The sequence below is a fragment of the Anomaloglossus baeobatrachus genome, chromosome 3, assembly GCF_048569485.1.
Source record: "Anomaloglossus baeobatrachus isolate aAnoBae1 chromosome 3, aAnoBae1.hap1, whole genome shotgun sequence".
Taxonomy (NCBI): domain Eukaryota; kingdom Metazoa; phylum Chordata; class Amphibia; order Anura; family Aromobatidae; genus Anomaloglossus; species Anomaloglossus baeobatrachus.
In genome coordinates this window covers 426,554,643-426,579,570 of record NC_134355.1, presented here as the reverse complement: position 1 = coordinate 426,579,570, position 24,928 = coordinate 426,554,643, and the positions used below count along the sequence as shown (strand labels likewise).

Below are 24,928 nucleotides of genomic sequence, written 5' to 3'. Positions count from 1 at the left end.
GAGGTACGCCTCAGCCGTAAACCGCGTCTCTCCCGTTGTCACTTGCACAGTCCATGTAACTGGGTCTGAGAGAGTCCCAGCACCTAGGGTGGCCTCTCCTACCAACCCTAGGCTTTGGAGTTTCCCGGTCTCTCTGGGCAGGCGCGTAGCAGGTGTGTGCCCTCTCCGCAGTAGAAGCAGAGACCCTTGGCGAGCCGCTCTGCTCGACGTTGTTCAGACTGTCGTACACGGTCGATCTGCATGGGCTCATGGACGGAGACACCAGAGGCCGTTGACTGGAGTACGGCAGGCTTCTGTGGAGGAGAGGAATGTCTTACCGGACGTCTCTCACGGGACACCTCTTTGGACCGTTCCTGAAAGCGTATGTCCACTCGAGTCGCTAGGGTAATCAGGGCGTCCAGGGTGGACGGTACGTCACGTCCAGCCAGCTCATCTTTGATTCGACCTGAGAGACCTTCCCAGAAGGCGGCGGTTAGGGCCTCGTTATTCCACCCGAGTTCTGAAGCCAAGGTGCGGAAACGGATGGCGTATTGACCCACCGTCAGAGGTCCCTGGCGTAACCGGAGAAGAGATGAAGCAGACGCGGAGGCGCGTCCGGGTTCGTCAAAGGTGTTGCGAAAGGCCTGCAGAAACTCCTGGAGGTTCTTGGTCATAGGGTCCTCCTTCTCCCACAAGGGGTTCATCCACGCCAGTGCCTCGCCCTCTAGGTGAGACATGATGAAGGCGACCTTGGCTTGGTCGGAGGCAAACAAATGTGGCAGCTGCGTGAAATGGAGGGAGCATTGGTTTATGAATCCCCTGCAGGTCTTGGGGTCTCCGGCGTACTGGGGTGGTGAGGCCAAACGAAGTCTGGAAGTATCTGAAAATGTCGCCACGGGAGCTGGAGCCGTGGATTGACTAGTGGAAGCCCGGGATGCTGAAGACGTCACTGCCGCTTGTAGCGTGTTCAGGCGGGCGTCCACAGAAGACATGAATTGCAGCATGCGGGTCTGAGTCTCACGCTGGCGTTGTAGTTCCTCCTGTACGGCTGCTAGTGCTTCGGCGGGATCCATGGCCTGTTCTTACTGTTAGGGCCAGATGGACGGGCAGACCCGGGAGGTGGATCCACTGGGCCGAACTCCCCGATGAGGGAAAGGAGTCCGGTAGCCGGAGCACTTTAGGTAGCAGGACAGTCCGTGCACTGGAACACAATGGAGAAGTCCCTGGGACCACGAGGTTACTGATGGTGGTCCGGGTGACGGAGCTCAGGTTCGGAAGCCGAGATGATGTCAGGCGGGGTCCGGAACCGTTGGAGCAAGATGACGGGTCACCGCAGGGAACCGAGATGGTACGGACTGTCAGGATGGCAGATGGGCAGCGTTCGGGGTTCGAGACACAGCAGGACCGGATGGCGATGCAGGATCGGCTCTAGAAGACAGAGAGGTAAGTATCTCACAGAACACAAGGAGACCTGACTCCTAGCTTGGGAAAACACGAAGAACAGGCCCCGCTCCCTTGGACATTAACCCCCTTTATACCCTATACCTGTGTGCCTCATTTCCTGTCAGTGGACACTGGCCCTTTAAGAAAGGGTCAGTGACCGCGCGCGCGCCCTAATGCGCATGCGCGCGGCCCGGGTGCCAGAAGCCATGGGAGGAAGCTGAGAGGAGGACGCAGGAGAGCCGGCCAGGGACTGGGAAGCCGACGGGCGCCGGGAGCGGGGACCAGGAGGCCTGGGGAGCGCGGACACCGGAGGCTGGAGAGCGGGAAGCGTGGCAGGTGAGCCGGGGAGCGGAGCAGAGGACCCGGGGAGCGGAGCAGAGGACCCGGGGAGGGGAGCAGAGGACCCGGGGAGCGTGACACATACATTGCACAACGATGGGGGGGGGGGGCATTCATACATTGCACAAGGATGGGGGTGGCGTTCATACACTGCACAAGGATGGGGGGCCTATTCATACACTGCACAAGGATGAGGTGGGGGCCCATTCATACACTGCACAGGGATGGGGGGGCCCGTTGCTACACAGCACAAGGAAGGGGGCATTACATTTTATTGGGGTCTATTTTTATTTTGAAATTTACCTGTAGCTGCTGCATTTCCCACTCTAGGCTTATACTCGAGCCAATAAGTTTTAAATTAGGGCCCTCGGTTTATACTCGGGTACATATGGTAACTTGAGATGAGGGGGCCTTGGTGGGGGGGGGGAGCGGTATTATTTTACAAGTGACATTATGGGGCAGTGGGGGACTTTATGGGGAAATGAGGATCAATATGAAGCAATTATGAAGGGAATTGTGAAAAACAGCATAGTATAATGAGCGGGGGGAATTTATGCAGCGAGATATTATAGAAAGGGCAAGTTTTGGGGGTACATTATGGAAAAGTGCAGTTTGTGGGGCTATTTTGGAGAGGAGCAGTGTGTGGGGGGATATTTTGTGCAGGAAGCAATTAACAGCCCCTTCTGATTCCACTTGTTCCCCCAGATATTATTAAATAAAAGGGGCCAGAATGAGGAACATACATTATTAGTTTATTGTGGCAAGTGGGGCATAATTACTGTAGGGGCAAATTAGGGGAGATTATTATTGCTGTTATATACGTTAATGTTGAGGATACTGTCTTCCATGGGAGAACAAAAGTCTGATGTAGTGTAGAAATTGGGGAAAAAGTGTAGAATGTGCTCTGGGAGTGATCGGCTATAGGTGACTGTGTGTTATTTTCTGTAGAGTCGCGTCATGGCAGGAAGAAGTGATGGCGATCAGCACCGGATGAAGAGGAAAAGCGAAGATGAATAATTTCAACTAGAGACGTCACTGGTAAGTCAGTGTATTACATGTACACACACACGGTACACTATATACAGAGCTCCTGTGTATAATGTCATTGGTGATCACTGTATTACCTATATACAGATCTCCTGTTTATAAAGTCATCGGTGATCACTATATTACCTGTACACTGACACTATATACAAAGCTCCTGTGTATAATGGCACTGATGGTAATATTAGTGTTATTAGTATTGTGGTTTTTATTCATGATCATTTATTGTACTATTGTCACTGTGTAGTGGTAATATGTGGTCTTGTCATGGTTTGGTGGTATTTGTCTCTTGTATGTAGTATTATTTGGTAGTCTGGTCATAGTGTTGTGGTATTTCTCCATTGTATGTGGTAATATTTGGTTACTATGTGGTCTAATTATGGTGTGGAGGTATTACTCTCTTGTATGTGGCTTTAGTCAGTCACTATGTGGTATGTTGTGTGGTCACTATGTGGCGGTATTTCTCCCTTGTATGTGGTTGTATTCGATCACTATATGGTGGTAATATGTATTCAGTCACTATGTGGTGGTATATCTCCCTTGTATGTGGTAATATGTGGTCTAATTATGGTGGGCTGTATTACTCTCTTGTCTTGTATGTGGTTGTGTTTGATCACTATGTGGTGGTACTATGTTTGGTCACGGTGTGGCTGTATTTCTTCCTTGTATGTGGTTGTATTCAGTCACTATGTGGTGGTAATATGTATTCAGTCACGGTGTGGTGGTATTTCTTCCTTGTATGTGGTGGTCTTGGTTTAGTGGATTGTGTTGTGTATGGAGGTCACGTTTTCTCTCTGATATCAATATGGGGAAGATTCTTTATTTCCAATAGTTTAAATATTTGAACGTTTAACCCCTCACTGTCCTGTGACTATTGCACTGTAGCAAATATGCATTTACAGGTTCTCCAGTGAAAACAAGTAATCTCCTTTACTAAGGCCATGTGCACACAGTATTTGGTGAGTTTTTTTTACCTCTATTTGAAGCCAAAACCAGGAGTTGTAAAATCAGAGGAAAAGTATAATAGAAACACGGGCACCGCTTCTGCATTTTCCACCCACTCCTGATTTTGGCTACAAATACTGATGTAAGATACTGACCAAATACTGAAAGTGTGAACGTGGCCGAAGGATAAGTGATAACTTAATCATCAGTGGGCTCTGATTACTGGGACCTGCACTGATCTGCAAAATGTGCAACTTTTATCCCCATTGGAGCTCGAGTCCGACTCAACCCCTGATCCATTCTTTCCCTCAGTTGCTGCGAGCGCTGTGCTTGTTTTTATCTGACCACCCCTAAGAGGATGACTGGAGCTGCGGTAACATATCCCACCTGCTGTTGCATGTTATAATGGGGATATAAGTGTCCTGTCAGGGATAAAAGTTCCACATTCTTCTGATCAGTGCGTTTTCCACTGGTTTGGTTCCACCGATCAGTAAGTTATCACCTACCGAACCTGAGGATCCTGTGGATCGGTGATAACTTTTCACCAAAGACCCTCTACTGCAAACTACTGTAATTATACATCCCCGTTATGGTGCACAGGAGATGTGCAGGAGCCGGCTGTATTTTAAGGCCCCGTTACACACAACAACGTATCTAACAATATATCGCCGGTGTCACGGATTCCGTGACGCACGTCCGGCATCGTTAGCGACGTCGTTGCGTGTGACACCAACGAGCGGCCGTTAACAATGGAAAATACTCACCAAATCGTCCATCGTTGACACGTCCTTCATTTTTAAAAAATCGTTGATTGTTGAGGATGCAGGTTGTCCGTCGTTCCTGAGGCAGCACACATCGCTATGTGTGACACCTTGGGAACGACGAACTACAGCTTACCTGCGGCCGCCGGCAATGAGGAAGGAAGGAGGTGGGCGGGATGTTAGGCCGCTCATCTCCGCCCCTCCGCTTCTATTGGTCGGCCACTTAGTGACGCCGCTGTGACGCCGAATGAACTTCTCCCTTAGAAAGGAGGCGGTTCGCCTGCCACAGCGACGTCGCTAGGCAGGTAAGTCCGTGTGATGGCTCCTAACGATATTGTGCGCCACGGGCAACGATTTGCCTGTGATGCACAACCGATGGGGGCGGGTGCTTTCACCAGCAACATCGCTAGCGATATCGCTGCGTGTAAAGCCCCCTTTACAGTCAGCGCTCCACTATGACGGGGATAGCGGCTAATAGATATTTCCATGTAGCTATAGGGTGGACCCCTGGAGTCAATTCCCCTGGTGGGCCTCGGACACCCCAGTCCGACCCTGGCTGGAATAGATTGTGGACACCATGTCACATTTGTGTATTCTCAATTTCCACTCCATTTATTATCCCATAGACAATGAAGTGTAGGTTCTACTTCATTCAGATGGAACTTTACGGAGCCTCATTCTCAGGATCACTGAGAGTCCGACTGTTGGGATATTATTTTCTGTCAAAAAAACTTTTTCTTTCTAATGTGCTTCAATGAAGAATGTCTGTGACTGCATGAATGAATAAATGAATGAATGACCACCTTTCCAATGACAGAGCCTTTTTTTCTTAAATGGGTATTCTCAAGTTATTAAGCTGCTTTAATTAGCATAAAATTTAAAGGGAAGGTGTCGTCCAAAAAAAAACAAAACGCATTTCAATAATTGAAAAAATGTAAAGTTTTAATGTTTCGTTTAAATATTATTTGTTTTTAATTGAGAAAAATATAAAAAAAAATAAAAAAAGTTTGATATTTTCCACTCTTTTACACTAGGGGGAGCAGCTGCTGAAATCTTACTGTAGAACTAACTCACATTACAGCTGCAGTAAAAGTTGGCAGAGTCTGCTCTGCTGTGCGTAATGTCACAGCTCCCCTTTCCAATCTGGGTGTTTCCAAAAGGATAAAGAAAGATGAAGTTTAGGATTACAGTGCGGAGCCATTTTGTTGGTGACCACAAATGTCTAAAGTGTCCCCAAGAACAGCTGCATAGTGCTCCCCACATAGCCTTCTGCAAGCCCCGGTCCAGCATTGCTCTGCCGCATGCACGCCCACCCGCAATGTTCTGCCACATACACGCACGCAATGCTCTGCCACATGCACGCACACCTGCACGCAATGCTCTGCCACATGCACGCCTGCAATGCTCTGCCCCACGCACGCACACAATGCTCTGTAACACGCATGGCCGCCTGCAATGCTCTGCCACACGCATGCATACATAATGTTCTGCCACACGCACGCCTGCCATGCTCTGCATGCACGTACACACGCAATGCTCTGCATGCACGCACGCCTGCCCGCATGCAATGCTCTGCTGCCACACGCACGCCCGCACGTCGTTCTCTGCATGCACACATGCAATGCTCTGCCACAATACATGCACCCAATGCTCTGCCACACGCACACCCGCAATTCTCTGCCTCACGCATGCCCGCGCGCAATGCTCTGCATGCACGCCAGCTGCGGCAAGGAGTGCAGGGGGGGTGTCATTGGAGACGGTAGCAGCGGCGGCGGGGGGGAGGGACGCCAGTACTCACACAGGCCGAACGGGTGACTGGGAAAGTGCAGCACACAGCATACACTGTGAGCTGCACAAAGAGGGCACCAATCTCCTCCCTCTGCTGTGATCTGAACAGCCCAGGGGGCACGTCCAGGTCACTGCAGGGAGCTGTCATGTATTAAGTATAGGGTCACAGTCCGACAATCAGAGTGAACTATCGTTATACACAGCAAATCCAAGATGGCAGCCCCCAGTGCTTCAGTAAAACAAGATTTAAATAAAAACTAAATAAACAGTGAGTTTAATTTTGTATTAAAAATACTTGATTTCATAATCACTATTATTAATACAAAAATAAAAAAATGCGGCACCTTCCCTTTAAGCAAATTTGCAACTGGCTTGCTTTTTTATTTACTTTTATTTATTTATATATTTATTTTGTCATTCTCCTGCAATGACCGTTTATCTTTCAAATTGTACCACTGGTTTTCATGGCGCTCAGCCAATAGTGCATGAGCAGACCCTGGTCTAATTTGCACAGTAGTAGTGTGGCGCCCCTGAGGCATCTGGTGCAACAGGGTATTGCACCAGGTAACAGGTACAGTGTTAACCTCGGGTTCCTGGAAGATCAGTGTCGGTAAAAAAAAACATTCAAACACATACATGCCCCTTTTCCCAGACGGGGTAACAGGCTAGAGACTGGTATGATGGATGGCCACCTATTGGTCGGGACTTATCCAATCCGCTAGTCAGAAACCCGGGAGGGGGAGGGCCTAGTCAGTGCAGTTGACTAGGAAGATGGACATCTTGTCAGGGACACAGACGGTTGAACAGTCAGTCAGGAGTTGACGTACAGACAGCAAGTGTGAAGTGGTCTGTTGGGCTAAAGAAGTACAGTCACTGGTAGAGTACGGTGTGATTACTCACGGGACCATGCACCGGCAGGGTGCAGAGCCCTAGTTCAGAAAGACGCTTTAAGCTCACCTGATAAATCTGCCTGGTGATGGGATCATCAAGGTTACTCACCAACGTTAGTGTCCGGGGCATAGCAGCAAAGAGGGAATCCGGGAACGGAGACAGAGGTCCGAGCCAAAATAGGTTCAAGCTGCCTGCCATACGGGCCAGGACTGTGACAGCAGGAGGAGACCCACCAACTACAGACGGGTGCATCGAAGTAAAGCTCACCAGGTCACTACACCGGCACTGGGATCAAGAGAATACCGGATTACCTGAGACCCAGATTGGTAGAGACCAGCATCAGCCGGGTTGCAGCTACTCCAAACTACACTGCAGTAGTGAGCACAAGTTAAACCGCAGCCCCTGTGTTGTCTGATTTCGTCCAACACCTTTGCATCACCAAGTTCCACCGTACCATTACCACCATCATCCTCCCCTGGGGGTTAGCTCTACTTGCGGAGGGCCATAACATCCAAGCTGCTCAATACCACCAGCCCCAGAAGTGAGAGACTTTGCAGCAGTGGCTTTCCCCACATAGCCACTTACCAAGTGGCGTCACGAAAAAGATTTTATTTTTATTTACCCTTTTTATTAAGCGACCCCCAGGGTCACAGAACCGGGCAATGGCCACCCGTGTACTGTCCCTGTGATTCAAGGCCCGGGACCGAGTACCCCAAGGCCCTGGGGTGTGTCTGTTACATTCTAGGAAAGGAGTTAACTCCCAACATCCCAGTCAGCTCTCTCCAGCCAATGTATTTCTATACCACAATTAACTTCTCAGTTCCACTCAGGACTCTTATCAATCCTTTAGAATCACAAAGCCATCTTTAAATTTTGGTAATTTATTTTTCAAGAGCTGCATTGTTCTATGGTAGGACTCTTGCCAGTTATAATAGAGCTCATTATGGTAATGCGTGTATATTAGGGGATTACAATTCTCTAAGATACACCAGTTATATCCAAGTTTCACAATAATATGATCTATAAAGTGACTGGCGTAGTGCTGGCTGATTCTAAAACATGCATATCTACAATCTGTCCCAGATCCAGTGGGATTGTACTGAAGTTTTGGGAGCTTTCATGTTGTGCTGCTTGGCGATTGGGAGAATGTCCCATTTTCCAGACAAGGGCATAATTAAACATGGTGGTAAAGCTAAAGGTGTCATATCCCTGGTACTTCATTCTATATGGTAGAGACTAAAGGACCTGCAAGGATCTTTAGGTCACATGACCGAACAGCAGAGGCTTGCTAAGTATCAAAAGAGCAAAGATGTTACAGGTCACACAGGCAAATGAGATGCTTGTATATGTGGCATCATCCTGTGTTGAAGGAGAATGGGGGGGGGTATCATAATTTATTTTTTTTTGGGGGGGGAATTATAAACATACTATGAGTGAGGGGGTAATATACTGTGTGTATAAAGCCACTGTGGGGGTATCATATTGTGTGTGGGGCTTCATAATGTTTGCGGAGAAAGTTACTCTGTGGGCTGGCTATGTACTGCTGGAACAGTAATGGGCTACCGTCAAAATAATATTTCTTTGTGGGCAAGTATAAAGTTTCTCTTTCCTATCTTTCAAAGTTGTGAGAGATGGAGATATGGAACATGTCATATAGAAGATGCTTGAACAGGTATCTGCATGCGTTCAGGATTTGTAGCAGAAAAGTTCTGCTGAAAATCTTGATGTGTTGATAGGAAAAAAAAGCTTTGTAAAATACATTTATTTTTGTTGAGTTTTTCACTGGCCTACAAACTCAGTGGCGTACCGGCAATGGCAGCATGCCACGCAACCGCTATGAGTTGGGAAAGCGTGGTGCCAGCACTGGCACCGAGCCCCCGCGGGCCCCCCGCAGTGGGTTACACTTTCCATTGCATCGGCATCGATTCATTAAGAATTTCATTCCGTACTTAGACACATAATGGTTAATGAATTAAGCACAAATAGCGTGCTTCTTGCCAGAAATATTCACAGACTGAAGTAACATTTCTGGTGGAAGGTATGGCGCAACTGTAAATTAATTTGTTGGGTGGGAATTGCCATGTCCTGTCCCACCATCCACTTTGGCGCAGAGTACCAAAACTGGCGTGAAAACGTCAAAATACACGTTGCAAAATTCAGGTGAAAATTTGGTAATAATTGCTTGTAGTATTACCACTTCAGGCTGGTCCGGTGGCAATGCAGTCATTTTCATTAAAAATAAGCGGTCAGTAACTTGTTGCCGATGAATCCACAATTTTCAGCAGTGGCACAATGACAATGACCAGAGGTCTGACACAACTTTTCATAACCAGTGATGTTATTAATAGGAATTTATTTTCCCCATAGCTGTTCTTCGAGTTAGACTGGCGAACATTTAAAACTGCTTCTACATGCAGATTGTCACTACGGCTGAGGGTAAATACTGTGAAAACATTAGGGTCAGAGGGTTCTCTCATCCTCTGGCCTGGCTGTCTTCATTAAGAATGCACAGACCAAGGCTCATCCCACTGAATGCTCGCACTCCTTCCGCATGGGCAAAGCACTACTCAGACAACACAGGGTAAGAGAACCACACATTGGTAAGACTTTATTGGTTCACCATATCAATATGGTATATGTCTGGCTCACTGGGTATAAAATATAGGTGCTCGGAGGTAAAATAAAAACCCCACAAATATAATAAAGTTAAACTCCGGCATACAATAGGGAAAAAAAAAGGAAACTAGAGTAATAGTCTTTTCGTAATGCTTTTTATTTGCTTGAAGAAGAAAATTAATGAACGGACATGCGTGTTCCAACATATCGGCTGATGCAACAGCCTTTTTCAGGGAACATGTCTACACATAATGGAAAGATAACAGAAAATACACACTGTTTTAGTATATGAACGTTACCGTATTGATATACAATATTCACAGTAATATGCATGATTCAATCAATCATGTAAGGACATGGAAGTGTATATAGGGATTAAAAATGTACATGCATTGCGCTATATATAGTTATTATATGACAATTCATGAACGGTCTAAATATACATAGGGAATACGTTGAAAATGTGATACTATATCAAGAACAGGAGTCATCAGCAATCATAAACGTACCAATTGACGTATCTGTGGACAATGAATAATTATGCACAAAGGATATTAAATTGATTATGGTCTACCTAAGAAGAATAGAAAAACAAATGAGTCATGGACTAGGGGTAGATATACAATACAGACCAAAGTTTGGACACACCTCATTCAAAGAGTTTTCTTTATTTTCATGACTCTAAAAATTGTAGATTCACATTGAAGACATCAAAACTATGAATGAAAACATGTGGAATGAAATACTTAAAGTGTGAAACAACTGAAAATATGTCTTATATTCTAGGTTCTTCAAAGTAGCCACCTTTTGCTTTGATTACTGCTTTGCACACTCTTGGCATTCTCTTGATGAGCTTCAAGAGGTAGTCACCGGAAATGGTTTTCCAACAGTCTTGAAGGAGTTTCCAGAGATGCTTAGCACTTATTGGCCCTCTTGCCTTCACTCTGCAGTCCAGCTCACCCCAAACCATCTCGATTGGGTTCAGGTCTGGTGACTGTGAACGCCAGGTCATCTGGCATAGCACCCCATAACTCTCCTTCTTAGTCAAATAGCCCTTACACAGCCTGGAGGTGTGTTTGGGGTCATTGTCCTGTTGAAAAATAAATGATAGTCCAACTAAACGCAAACCGGATGGAATAGCATGCCGCTGCAAGATGCTGTGGTAGCCATGCTGGTTTAGTATGCCTTCAATTTTGAATAAATCCCCAACAGTGTCACCAGCAAAGCACACCCACACCGTCACACCTCCTCATCCATGCTTCACGGTGGGAACCAGGCATGTAGAGTCCATCCGTTCATTCTACAAAGAAACGGTGGTTTGATCCAAAGATCTCAAATTTGGACTCATCAGACCAAAAGCACAGATTTCCACTGGTCTAATGTCCATTCCTTGCATTCTTTAGCCCAAACAAGTCTCTTCTGCTTGTTCCCTGTCCTTAGCAGTGGTTTCCTAGCAGCTATTTTACCATGAAGGCCGGCTGCACAAAGTCTCCTCTTAATAGTTGCTCTAGAGATGAGAAGATGTGTCCAAACTTTTGGTCTGTATGGTATATGACAAAAAATCGTAGTGTTGTCTAATAAAGTATATATAGTATATGTATAGTATAAGTATACCTTAGATAGCTATAGCATAAAAAAAGTCACTGAAGTCTATAAACGATAGGTGTGGCATTACAATCTGATTCAGTGTGACAATGATCTAACGGTATTAAGATGCAAGGAAGTCCACGGACCAAAAACGTCAGTATAAGATAATGGAGTAAACTGGAATCTATATGATAAAGTATAGGAAGACTTTTTATATAAGCCATATATATATATATATATATATATATACCGTATATATATATATATATATATATACTAGAAGGTGGCCCGATTCTAACCCATCGGGTATTCTAGAATTTACGTATTGTGTAGTTAATGTATGATTTTTGTTATATATATATAGTGTAACGCCTGGTCCCACCAGACCCCGGGGGGGGGGAGCTCTCCCTCACATCTGCCCAGTCCCAGCATGGCTCCCACGTGCACTCCTGCCCCCACTCCCAGGCAGCGAAGGCCTTCCTCTTACCGGCCCCATGCAGACGCTGCTCCCACTCCTAGGCCTGCTGCAGTCTCCTCCTCACACAGAATTGATGTAAGTGACTCTAGGCTGCGTGCGAGGCCACGCCCCCTTTCTTAAAGTGGCATGCCCCATTTTCTGGAAGTGACCTCAGAGGTCACCTGTTGCCTAATAGGTATTTAAGTTCACCTCCCCCGGCAGCAGGCGCCCGAGCAACGCCTCTATTAGTGCATTGCCAGTGTCCAAATCCGTTTGTGCTATTGTTTGTGATCCGTGCATTTGTTACCTGATTCTAATCCTGTGTGTCTCACCGTAGTGCCATCTATACCATCCCGGCTGTGGACGTCACCACTTATACCTACCGTGGACGTCACCGTGCCATACCTGCCGTGGAAACTATCTATACATACCCGCAGTGGACGTCACCGCTCATACTGACAGTGGACGTCACCGTGCCCTACCTGCTGTGGACATTATCCGTACCGTATCTGCTGTGGACGTCACCTGCTGTGAACATCTCCGATGCCGTTTCCGTGTTCTGCCGGCTGTGGACGTCACAACCTTGCTACACCTGGCCCTACAGAGACTCCTACTACCGGTTCCTGGCCGCCGTGCATTTAGGCCTTCTGGGGAGGCGCCGCATAGTCCCTGTATAGGGGTTCACTGCTGGTCGCCTTCTCGGGGGAGTCTGGTGCACGGTCCAGTGGGTTCACCTCCGGCCGCTCGCCGCTCCTCGGTGAGCGTAACAGTTTGCTCGGGCCATGGACTCCGCCGGGATCAAGGTTAACCCGCTGACTGACCTGCAACAGGAGCTCTCCCGCCAACGCGAGACCCAAGCAAGAATAGTAGCTTACATGAAGTCTGTGGAATCCCGTCTGGCATCCATGCAAACCTCCGGATCCTCTGACGGCTCCCAGTTAAGTGAACTACAGAAGGAACTGTCCCGCCAGCATGAGGCCCAATGACGCATGGCCGAATATATGGCGTCCGTGGATTCCCGTCTATACGCCCTGCAGAATCCGGCCTCCTATACAACCCCCGACTCTGCGGGATTACTGACATGAATGTCTCCTTCCCGCCTGGCCTCACCACCCATGTATGGAGGGGATCCCCGTTTGTGTCGCGGTTTCTTAAACCAGTGCTCCCTGCACTTTGAGCTGTCGCCGCTGCAACGAGCGACTGATCGCTCGAAAATCGCATTTATCATGTCTCATCTGACTGGTCAGGCTCTGGCTTGGATGAATCCGCTCTGGGAGAGGAATGACCCGACCGTTCAAGTCCTGTCCGTCTTTCTGACCACCTTCCGTAAGGTGTTCGATGAGCCAGGCCGTCTCTCGTCTACTGCCTCTTCGCTCATGAGAATCCACCAGGGGAATCTCACCGTGGGACAGTATGCAATCGAATTCCGCACTCTGTCCTCCGAACTCAAGTGGAACAATGACGCCTTGGTAGCTGCCTTCTGGGAAGGGTTATCCGGTAAAATCAAGGATGAACTGGCCGGCCGGGATGTACCTACCACCCTGGAAGAGCTGATCTCTCTGGCTACCCGTATTGATCTCCGCTTCCAAGAGCGTGCCAGAGAAGTCACCCGGGCGAAAAGAATCCCGCGCCTTGCACCCACCTTCCAGAGGCCGATGTCGCCTCCTTCCACCCGGCCTACTGCTCCGCACGAGCCCATGGAGGTCGATCACGTCAGTGAGTCCAGACTGCGACAGAAGAATCGGAGAATGGCAGGAGAGTGTTTCTACTGCGGAAGTGCCAAACATCTGATTCAGGACTGTCCAGTAAAGCCGGGAAACTACATAGCCTAGGGTCCATCGGAGAGGCCACCCTAGGTCATGCCAAGTCCTCTCCTTTTCTCCATGTACCTGTATCCTTGTCCTGTGGTTCCATCCGGTTGTCGGAGCATTCGTTCCTGGATTCAGGCTCTGCCGGGAACTTTATCCAACAAGCCGTGGTGGACCTACACCGGATTCCCGTCCGATGTCTTGCTACCCCCATCAGTCTTTATTCCGTGGATGGAAAACCGCTATCCGAACCCATCCGGTACATCACGGAGAACTGTACTATGCAAGTGGGGTTGCTACACTCTGAGACCATCGCCTTCCACGTACTCCCTGGCATGACGCATGCCCTACTACTGGTAATACCCTGGCTTCGGTCACACAAGCCAGTACTGGACTGGGATTCTGGAGACATCCTGCAATGGGGTGCATCTTGCCACAGCAACTGCCTGAAACCAGTGCATCCTCCGCACCGACCCGTTGAACCGGTCACGCTTCCCGGGTTACCCCCTGCCTATTGGGCCTATGCCGATGTCTTTGACAAGAAGGAGGCTGAGACGTTGCCGCCACACAGACCCTACGATTGTCCCACCGACCTGCTCCCCGGGGCAACCCCTCCGCGTGGGCGCATCTACCCTCTGTCCCGAGAAGAGACCCAAGCCATTTCTGATTACATAAAGGAAAATCTAGCACGAGGCTTCATCCAAAAATCCTCCTCTCCTGCCGGAGCGGGTTTCTTCTTTGTGGGGAAAAAAGGACGGGGGGTCTACGGCCTTGCATTGACTACCGCGGATTGAATAAGATCACGGTGAAGAACAGATACCCGCTACCCCTGATACCAGAACTGTTTGACCGCTTTCAAGGTGCCAAGATCTTCTCCAAATTAGATCTCCGGGGTGCGTACAATCTGGTCCGCATTTGGTCAGGAGACAAATGGAAGACTGCGTTCAACACTCGGGATGGGCACTATGAATATCGAGTGATGCCCTTCGGGCTCAGTAACGCTCCAGCGGTCTTCCAGGAGTTTGTGAACGACGTCTTCCGTGATCTTCTATACACCTGTGTAGTCGTGTATTTGGATGACATCCTTATCTTCTCTCCGGACTTGCATACCCATCGAAGACATGTCCGTCTTGTCCTGCGGAGATTGAGAGAGAATCGCCTTTACGCCAAACTCGAGAAATGCCTGTTTGAGCAGACCTCGCTACCCTTCCTTGGCCACATAGTCTCTGATACCGGCCTGAAGATGGACCCCGATAAAGTATCAGCCGTACTGAATTGGTCCCGTCCGGAAGGGTTGAAGGCTATCCAGCGATTCCTGGGATTCGCCAACTATTACCGGCAATTCATTCCACACTTCTCATCTCTGGTGCGTCCCATAACCTCTCTCGCAAAGGGGAAAACCCAAAGAAATGGACCCTGGAAGCTGAAGAATCGTTCCTGTCCCTTAAACGAGCCTTCGCTTCTGCTCCAGCCTTACATAGACCCGACACGAACAAGCCGTTTATTCTTGAGGTAGATGCCTCCTCATCCGGAGCCGGTGCGGTTCTTACACAGAAAACGTCAGAGGGTAAGACAGTAACCTGTGGCTTCTTTTCTAAGGCTTTCTCCCCAGCAGAACGAAACTACTCAATCGGAGACCGTGAGTTGCTGGCAGTCAAGCTGGCCCTGGAAGAATGGCGATACCTGCTGGAAGGGTCATTGCATCCAGTTACCATCTATACTGACCACAAGAATCTGGCATATCTCCAGACAGCCCACAGGCTAAACCCCCGACAGGCCCGATGGTCATTATTCTTCGCCCGCTTTGATTTTGTTCTGCATTTACGTCCAGCCGAGAAGAACCTGAAGGCCGATGCGCTGTCTCAATCATTCCTGTTAGAGGATCAGGAAGATGAACCTCGGCACATCATTGAACCTTCCAAGCTAATGGCGGCACCAGTTGACATGCACCACCTTCCTCCCGGTAAGACGTTTGTTGCTGAGGTCGATAGAGAACGTGTACTCCGGTGGGGACACTCTTCCCGAATAGCAGGTCACGTGGGTCAAAAGAAATCTCTGCAATTGATATCCCGATATTACTGGTGGCCAGGGCTACGTCGAGACGTCCAGGACTTTTGTTCATCCTGTTCCTCCTGTGCCCGGAACAAGGTCCCGAAGACTCTTCCGGCGGGCCCTTTGCTTCCTTTACCCGTACCATCCGCTCCATGGCAACATATCGGCATGGATTTCATCACGGACCTGCCAAAATCGTCTGGCTGCACAGTCATCTGGGTGGTGGTGGACCGGTTCTCCAAGATGGCCCACTTCACACCACTATCCGGGCTACCGTCCGCTCCGGTTCTTGCTGAACTATTCATTCAACACATCTTCCGGCTTCACGGCTTGCCTCTCCATATCGTGTCCGACAGAGGGGTCCAGTTCACCGCTCGGTTTTGGAGAGCAGTCTGCAAGATGATGGATGTGGAATTGAACTTTTCTTCTGCCTACCACCCTCAATCCAATGGGCAAGTGGAGCGCATTAACCAAGTTCTGACTAACTATCTCCGCCACTTCGTGGACGAACACCACAGCAACTGGGTCAAACTGCTTCCATGGGCCGAGTTCTCCTATAACAACCATGAAAGTGAGTCCTCTGCTAAATCTCCGTTCCAGGTGGTGTATGGACAGCGACCCAAAGTGCCGTGTCCTGTGACATGTTCCTCAGGCAACCCTGCAGCTGATGACCTCATGAGGTCCTTCTCCGCCGTCTGGGCTGAGACCAAGTCGGCTCTGCAACGGTCCTCTGTCCGCATGAAGAAACACGATGACAAGAACAGTCTGGATGTTCCTTTCTTCCAACCCGGAGATAAAGTCTGGCTCTCGTCTAAGTATGTCCGCCTGAAACAGCCGTCTTACAAGCTGGGTCCCCGCTTCATTGGTCCCTTTGAAGTGCTCCAGCGGATCAATGAGGTGTCCTACAAGTTGAAGCTGCCGTCGACGCTTCGCATCCCGAACTGCTTCCATGTGTCCCTCCTCAAGCCGGTGGTCCTGAGCCATTTCCACAGTGATCCTGGGGCTTCGCCTCCTCCTGTTGGTGATGATGACGTCTATGAGGTAAAAGCCATCCTTGCGGCTAAGGAGGTCCGAGGTAAAACCTACTATCTGGTGGATTGGAAGGGGTTCGGTCCTGAGGAGAGGACGTGGGTACCTGCGGAGGACGTGGATGCTCCTCGTCTCCTCCGGAGCTTCCTGAGGAGGAGGGGGCTTCAGGGGGGGGTACTGTAACGCCTGGTCCCACCAGACCCTGAGGGGGGGAGCTCTCCCTCACATCTGCCCAGTCCCAGCATGGCTCCCACGTGCACTCCTGCCCCCACTCCCAGGCAGCGAAGGCCTTCCTCTTACCGGCCCCATGGCTCTGCAGACGCTGCTCCCACTCCTAGGCCTGCTGCAGTCTCCTCCTCACACAGAATTGCTGTAAGTGACTCTAGGCTGCGCGCGAGGCCACGCCCCCTTTCTTAAAGTGGCATGCCCCATTTTCTGGAAGTGACCTCAGAGGTCACCTGTTGCCTAATAGGTATTTAAGTTCACCTCCCCCGGCAGCAGGCGCCCGAGCAACACCTCTATTAGTGCATTGCCAGTGTCCAAATCCGTTTGTGCTATTGTTTGTGATCCGTGCATTTGTTACCTGATTCTAATCCTGTGTGTCTCACCGTAGTGCCATCTATACCATCCCGGCTGTGGACGTCACCACTTATACCTACCGTGGACGTCACCGTGCCATACCTGCCGTGGACACTATCTATACATACCCGCAGTGGACGTCACCGCTCATACTGACAGTGGACGTCACCGTGCCCTACCTGCTGTGGACATTATCCGCACCGTACCTGCTGTGGACGTCACCTGCTGTGAACATCTCCGGTGCCGTTTCCGTGTTCTGCCGGCTGTGGACGTCACAACCTTGCTACACCTGGCCCTACAGAGACTCCTACTACCGGTTCCTGGCCGCCGTGCATTTAGGCCTTCTGGGGAGGCGCCGCACAGTCCCTGTATAGGAGTTCGCTGTGCTGGTCGCCTTCTCGGGGGAGTCCGGTGCACGGTCCAGTGGGTCCACCTCCGGACGCTCGCTGCTCCTCGGTGAGCGTAACATATAGATGTTGTTGTGTGTAGTTGCCAGTGTTTGTGTAGGGCGCTGTAAATGTTCTGGGTGTTGTCTGGGGTGTGGGGGTGTGTGAGAGCGGTGTTGTATGTGTGTTGCGTTGTGTGTGTTGCATTGTTTGTGGAGCGCTGGGTGTCTGCAGCGTTCTGTGTCTGTGGTGCTGTGTGTGTTGCGCGGTTTGTGTGGGTGTGGAGTGCGTGTGTGTGTTTTGGGGGGAGGTATGTTTTGTGAAGTGTGTGTGTTGCGCGGTATGTGCGTATATTTATTTATGCCGCGGTGTTTGTGTGTTGGGTGTTGTGTGTGTGCGGTGTTGTCTGTGTGGGTGTCTATGTAGGGCGGTGTTTGTGGTTCCCAGTGTGTGTGTGGTGTGTTGTGCGGTGCGCGTGTGGCGGTGTGTGTGTGTGTGTTTTGGGGGGAGGTGTGCACCCCTCATCGTGCTCCATCCCCCATGCTGCGCACCCCTCATCGTGCTCCATCCCCCATGCTGCGCACCTCCCATCGTGCTCCATCCCCCATGCTGCGCACCTCCCATAGTGTTCCATCCCCCATGCTGCGCACCCCCCATCATGCTCCATCCCCCCATGCTGCGCACCCCCATTGTGCTTCATCCCCAATGCTGCGCACCCCCCCATCGTGCTCCATCCCTCATGCTGCGCACCCCCATCATGCTCCATCCCCCATGCTGCGCACCCCCTATTGTACTCCATCCCCCATGCTGCGCACCCTCCATCGTGCTCCATCCCCCATGCTGCGCACCCCCCATCGTGCTCCATCCGACATGCTGCGCACCCCCCATCGTGCTCCATCCCCCATGCTGCGCACCCCCCATCGTGCTCCATCCCCCATGCTGCACACCCCCCATCGTGCTCCATCCTCCATGCTGCACACCCCCCATTGTGCTCCATCCCCCATGCTGCGCACCCCTCTTCGTGCTCCATCCCCCATGCTGCGCACCCCTCATCATGCTCCATCCCCCATGCTACGCACCCCCCATCGTGCTCCATCTCCCATGCTGCACACCCCCCATCGTGCTCCATCCCCCATGCTGCGCACCCCCCATCATGCTACATCTCCCATGCTGCGCACCCCCCATCGTGCTCCATACTCCATGCTGCACACCCCCCATCGTGCTCCATCCTTCATGCTGCACACCCCCCATCGTGCTCCATCCCCCATGCTGGGGCCGCCGGGGGTGGGTCCGAGCGTGGCAACGTGTGCCGGGGGCGGGGCTGAGCGGGCGAGGCGTCAGCGTATGCCGGCTCCCTGCACATGTGTACCGGGAGCCGGTGTACGCTGGTAACCATGATACACATCAGGTAACTAAGGGAAGTACTTCCTATAGTTACGCGATGTGTATCATGGTTACCAGCGTACACCGGCTCCGTCACGATCCCAGCATCGCAAGGTTATGTCCGCCGGGGGCGGGGCCGAGTGTGCCAACGTGTGGCGGGGGCGAGCGGGCGAGGCGTCAGCGTATGCCGGCTCCCTGCACATGTGTACCGGGAGCTGGTGTACGCTGCAGCGGGCGATGCGTGCGGAGGGCCGGGGGGAGCGGCTAATCCATGTGGGGGGCGGGGCCAGGCCGAGGCAAGCGGCTAATCCGTGGGGGGGCGGGGCCAGGCCAAGCCCAGCGGCCAATCCGACAGTTGTCACTGTAACGACACTGTCACGGTGACACAGTTTTGGAACAAGACAGACAGACAGACATACAGACAGACAGAATAAGGCAATTATATATATAGATATAGTGTGTCACCAATTGGGACTATATAATAAAGAAAGCCGAAGATAATATTAAGAATGTAATTAATCATACAGTACCTCCATGCGCAGGTGGTGAGATGAGATCTGGAGAGAGGAGAGCTGATCTTCTGTCATGGTTGAGAAGCTGGTTATGGAGGAGGGCTCAGTAGTTTTGGGGAGGGCTGTGGGGACTGTGAGCCAAAGCTTCCTCTGATGTTTTCAATCTTCTGATCGAAGAATAAGGCAAAGTCTTTAACTGAGATTAGAGGAGAGGGAGGGGTGCCAGGGGATGGAGGAGAGAATTGAAAGTGTTGTGAGACAGGGAGGATATGAGGGATGAGAAGTAGATTTGTTTTGCAGCAGTGAGTGTGGACTTTAGATTGGTGAAGAACTATATTCGATGAAGTGTATGCGATGAAGTGCTCTGTGGAATGGGGTATCTTCCGTCTCCGTTCAGCCATGCTGGAGGCCTGTCTCGGTTCTTTAGTCAGGCTGGTATGCCAGGGTTGTCTGTTGATTGTGCGGGTTTTGGTATGTGTGAGGGGGGTGGCCAAATAAAGAGCTGTAGATTTTGTGGTATTATATAGAGTGGCAGCAGCATCTGCATCATGTAATGAAGCAATGACAGCAAGAGGGAGTAGGGACTCAGAAAGTGAAGTGTAGTCAAGGTGTTTGAGATTTCTACAAGCGAGTGAAAGATTCTTGAGTGGGGATAGAGTGCTAGGTGAGGAGAGGAAAGAGATTGTAAGGCTATGTTCACATTTCCGTTGTTTAGGATCAGTCTCAATCTGCCGCTCTGATAAACAACACAATCTGTTTGGCGGATTCCGTTGTTTCCCATAGACTTGTATGAGCGGCGGATTGTGACTGATGACCCTGCATTGCATTTGCCACGCGGCGCATCAGTCGTTTACTGACTGACCGTCGGGCGGGAGAAACGCAGCATGCAACGCTTTTTGTTGTGGCAAAAAAACGCACCCCGCAGGATTCCGTTGGCATCCGTCAGGATGCATAATGTAAGTCTATGGTGCAGGATTACGTTATCCTGCGTCATGCAACGGATTCCAGTGCAGGAATCTGTTATGTTTTACTGAGCATGCCCAGCATGTCCAGCAGAATGTCCGAAATCATGTACAATCAGTTCCTCTCTCTCTCTCCCCGCAGGTTTTAAACTGAAATGATTGGCTTTTCAGAGAGATCAGCTGATCGGCTTTTGAGAGCGATCAGCTGATCACCCGGAGGCGGCCGGCTTTTCACAGCGATCAGCTGATCAGCTTTTGAGAGCGATCAGCTGATCACCCGGCAGCTGGCTTTTCAGAGAGATCAGCTGATCGGCTTTTGACATCACCCGGCGACCAGCTTTTCATTGCAATCAGCCGATCGGCTTTTGAGAGCGATAAGCTGATCACCCGGCGGCCGGCTTTTCAGAGCGATCAGCTAGCTGATCGTTCTCCCTCTCAACGGAATCTGCTTTCTCATGACAAGCAATTCCATTTCTTGTCACCCGTTGTACAATGCATCAGTCACAAGCGTTAATCCCTTCACGACCATGGACGGATCCTTCCGTCATTGTGCCCTGGGCCTTACGACCAAGGACGGATCTTTCCATCATGGCGTAATCGCGGCACCGGAGCCTCCGGTGACTGCGAAAAGTTAGCATAAACCGCAGATTCGGGGAGGAGGGGACCTGTACCTGACCTCAGGAGGGGTGGTGCCTCCTCCCCGGACCTACGGAGGCTGTGATTGGCTGACGAACGCCGCTCAACCAATCACAGCCACTGTAATGTTCCAGCCATTTAAAATGACTGAAACATTGAAATCCAGCCCTGACCAGTGCAGCTGTAGCACTGGCCATTGGCTGGAGCTGGGTGACCTCACTGGATCACCCTCCCCCAGTTCCAGCAGCTCTGATTGGAGAGATCGGCCTTGTGACCGATCTCTCCAATCACCATGGACCTGTTGCCGGTGACCGCCCCCGTCACTTGTCGTCCCTGCAGCACGCCAGCACAGTGAGTGTATACAGTGCAATGGCAGGGCGACAAGCTCCGGTCCCATGCTGTTATGTGACCGGAGCATGGGACCCGGAAGTTGCTGCGCTGCCATTGCACTGTATGAAACCGGCGAAAAGCCTCCCGATCCGCCGCTGCCCTCCGCGATCTGCCACCTGTCTCCCCAATCTGCTGCCCGCACCCCCACCCCTCGTATCTGCTGCCCTCACCCTCACCCCCACACCTCCCAATCCGCCGCCGCTGCCCTCCGCGATCTGCCACCTGTCTCCCCGATCTGCTGCCCGCACCCCCACCCCTCGTGATCTACTGCCCGCACCCCCACACCTCCCGATCCGCCGCTGCCCTCCGCAATCTGCCACCTGTCTCCCCGATCTGCTGCCCGCACCCCCACCCCTCGTGATCTGCTGCCCGCACCCCCACCCCCACACCTCCCGATCCGCCGCTGCCCTCCGCAATCTGCCACCTGTCTCCCCGATCTGCTGCCCGCACCCCCACCCCTCGTGATCTGCTGCCCGCACCCCCACCCCCACACCTCCCGATCCGCCGCTGCCCTCCGCGATCTGCCACCTGTCTCCCCGATCTGCTGCCCGTACCCCCACCCATCGTAATCTGCTGCCCGCAACCCCACCCCCACACCTCCCGATCCGCCGCTGCCCTCCGCGATCTGCCACCTGTCTCCCCGATCTGCTGCCCGCACCCTCACCCCTCGTGATCTGCTGCCCGCACCCCCACCCCTCCTGATCCGCCGCTGCCCTCCTCCGTCTGCCACAGTGTCACCGCTCTCCCCGATCTGCTGCCCGGCCCCTCCCCCTCGTGATTGGCTGCCCATCTCCTCTCCTGCGTTATGTGCTGCACGCCCCCTCTCCTCCGTTATGTGCTGCGCACCCCCTCTCCTCCGTTATGTGCTGCGCGCCCCCTCTCCTCCGTTATGCGCTGCGCGCCCCCTCTCCTCCGTTATGCGCTGCGCGCCCCCTCTCCTCCGTTATGCGCTGCCCGCCGCTCCCCCTCGTGATCGGCTGGCGCCCCCTCCCCTCCGTGATGTGCTGCCCACACCCCCCCACCTCTCACCCCCGTGATCGGCTACATCAGGGGTGGGGAACCTTTTTACTGCCGGGGGCCATTTGGAATTTCCTACTAACCTTTGGGGGCCGCACAACATTATCAACCTGAAAAATAACCCTGCTATATTTGGTCAAACGATTAACTCACCCCTATTGTGGTGGCCGGAGCTGCTTCTCTTTGGTGCGATTGTAATGTTCGGTGATATTGATCATCTTGTTTCTCACAGCTGCTTTTCCAGGTTTGTCTCTGTCTGGAGATGCTGAGGGCATACACATCACAGGAGGGGCCAGGGCGCATAAATTACAGGAGACACTGGGAGTACACATCACAGGAGGGGCTGGGGCATATACATCACAGGAGGGGCTGGGGCATATACATCACAGGAGGGGCTGGGGCATATACATCACAGGAGGGGCTGGGGCATATACATCACAGGAGGGGCTGAGGCATATACATCACAGAAGGGGCTGGGGCATATACATCACAGGAGGGGCTGGGGCATATACATCACAGGAGGGGCTGGGGCATATACATCACAGGAGGAGCTGGGGCATATACATCACAGGAGGGGCTGGGGCATATACATCAGTAGGGGGCATGGACAGCCCTGGCGGTGGCACAGACATGACTGGGGACACGCACAGCACTGGGTGGCAGCACGCACTGCACTGGGTGGCAGCACGCACTGCACTGGGTGGCAGCACGCACTGCACTGGGTGGCAGCACGGACTGCACTGGGTGGCAGCATTAGGGAGACAGACAGGTCTGGGGGAACATAGACATCAATAGGAGAGCACGGACTGGGGAGCATAGAAAGCAGTGGGAGGGTACAGACAGCAGTAGCGAGTTAAGAGCACTGAGGGGTGGCACACAGCACTGGGGAGCATGGACAGCATAAGGGGGACACAGGCAGCACTCACCGTGGCATGGACAGCACTGGTGGCAGCATGGACAGCATTAGGTGGTGCGGACAGCACTGGTGGGGGGGCATAGACATCACCCAGGGGGTACAGACAGCACTAGGGGGGGCACGGACAGCAGTGAGGGGTTACACCGCGCTGAGGGGGTACACAGAACTGGGGTGTACACAGCATTAGGGGGTACACACAGCACTAGGGGGTACACACAGCACCTGGGGGTACACAGCACTGGGGGGTACACACTGTACTAGGAGGTACACAGCATGAGGGGGTACACACAGCACGAGGGGGTACACAGCACGAGGGGGTACACAGCACGAGGGGGTACACACAGCATTAAGGGGTACACAGCATTAGGGGGTACACACAGCATTAAGGGGTACACACAGCATTAAGGGGTACTCACTGTACTAGGGGGTACTCGCTGCACTAGGTGGTACACACTGCACTAGGGGGCACATAGCACGAGGGGGTACACACAGCACTGGGGTGTACACAGCACTAGGGGGTACACACAGCACTAGGGGGTACACACAGCACCTGGGGGTACACAGCACTGGGGGGTACACACTGTACTAGGAGGTACACAGCATGAGGGGGTACACACAGCACGAGGGGGTACACACAGCACGAGGGGGTACACACAGCACGAGGGGGTACACAGCACGAGGGGGTACACAGCATGAGGGGGTACACAGCATGAGGGGGTACACAGCATGAGGGAGTACACAGCATGAGGGGGTACACACAGCATTAAGGGGTACACACAGCATTAGGGGGTACACACAGCATTAGGGGGTACTCACTGTACTAGGGGGTACACACTGTACTAGGGGGTACACACTGCACTAGGGGGTACATACAGCACAAGGGGGTACACACAGCATTGGGGGTACATACAGAACGAGGGGGTACACAGCACGAGGGGGTACACACAGCATTGGGGGGTACACACAGTACGAGGGTGTACACAGCACTGAGCGGGGGGGGGGGGGCAGCGATGGGTTGAGTACTCGCAGTGAGGGGGAGGGAGAGTCACACACACACACAGCACAGTTTCGGGAGGCTGGTAAACCTGCTGCAGCTCTTCTGTGTGACTTTATCGCAGCTTGCTGCTTACCCGCCCACCAGAGCACACAGGCCGGGGATAAGCCTAGAATGTATGGGCTGCAGTCAGGTCCTGGAAGTCAGGATCTGGAGAGAGCCCGTACATTCTAGCATCTACCCACAGGGCATCAGGCAGTGGGATTTAAAGGGCCGGCAGCCGGGAAAGCGCGGCTGCCACCAAAGCACAATGGTCCCCGGGAATGTGCCCGGGGGCCGCATAAAAAGTCGTCACGGGCCGTATACGGCCCGCGGGCCGGAGGTTCCCCACCCCTGGGCTACATGCTCCCTCCC

At 51.9% G+C, this 24,928-nt stretch overlaps 1 long non-coding RNA gene across 1 annotated transcript; it reads right to left on the bottom strand.

Annotated features, from left to right (window-relative positions):
- Positions 1-925: 925 nt before the first annotated feature.
- On the bottom strand, positions 926-24,696 carry LOC142295377 (uncharacterized). The gene is made up of 3 exons (XR_012751441.1): positions 22,758-24,696; positions 19,618-19,795; positions 926-1,407 (listed from the first exon to the last, which is right to left on the bottom strand). It is a non-coding gene; the product is annotated as an uncharacterized LOC142295377 (long non-coding RNA).
- Positions 24,697-24,928: the final 232 nt, after the last annotated feature.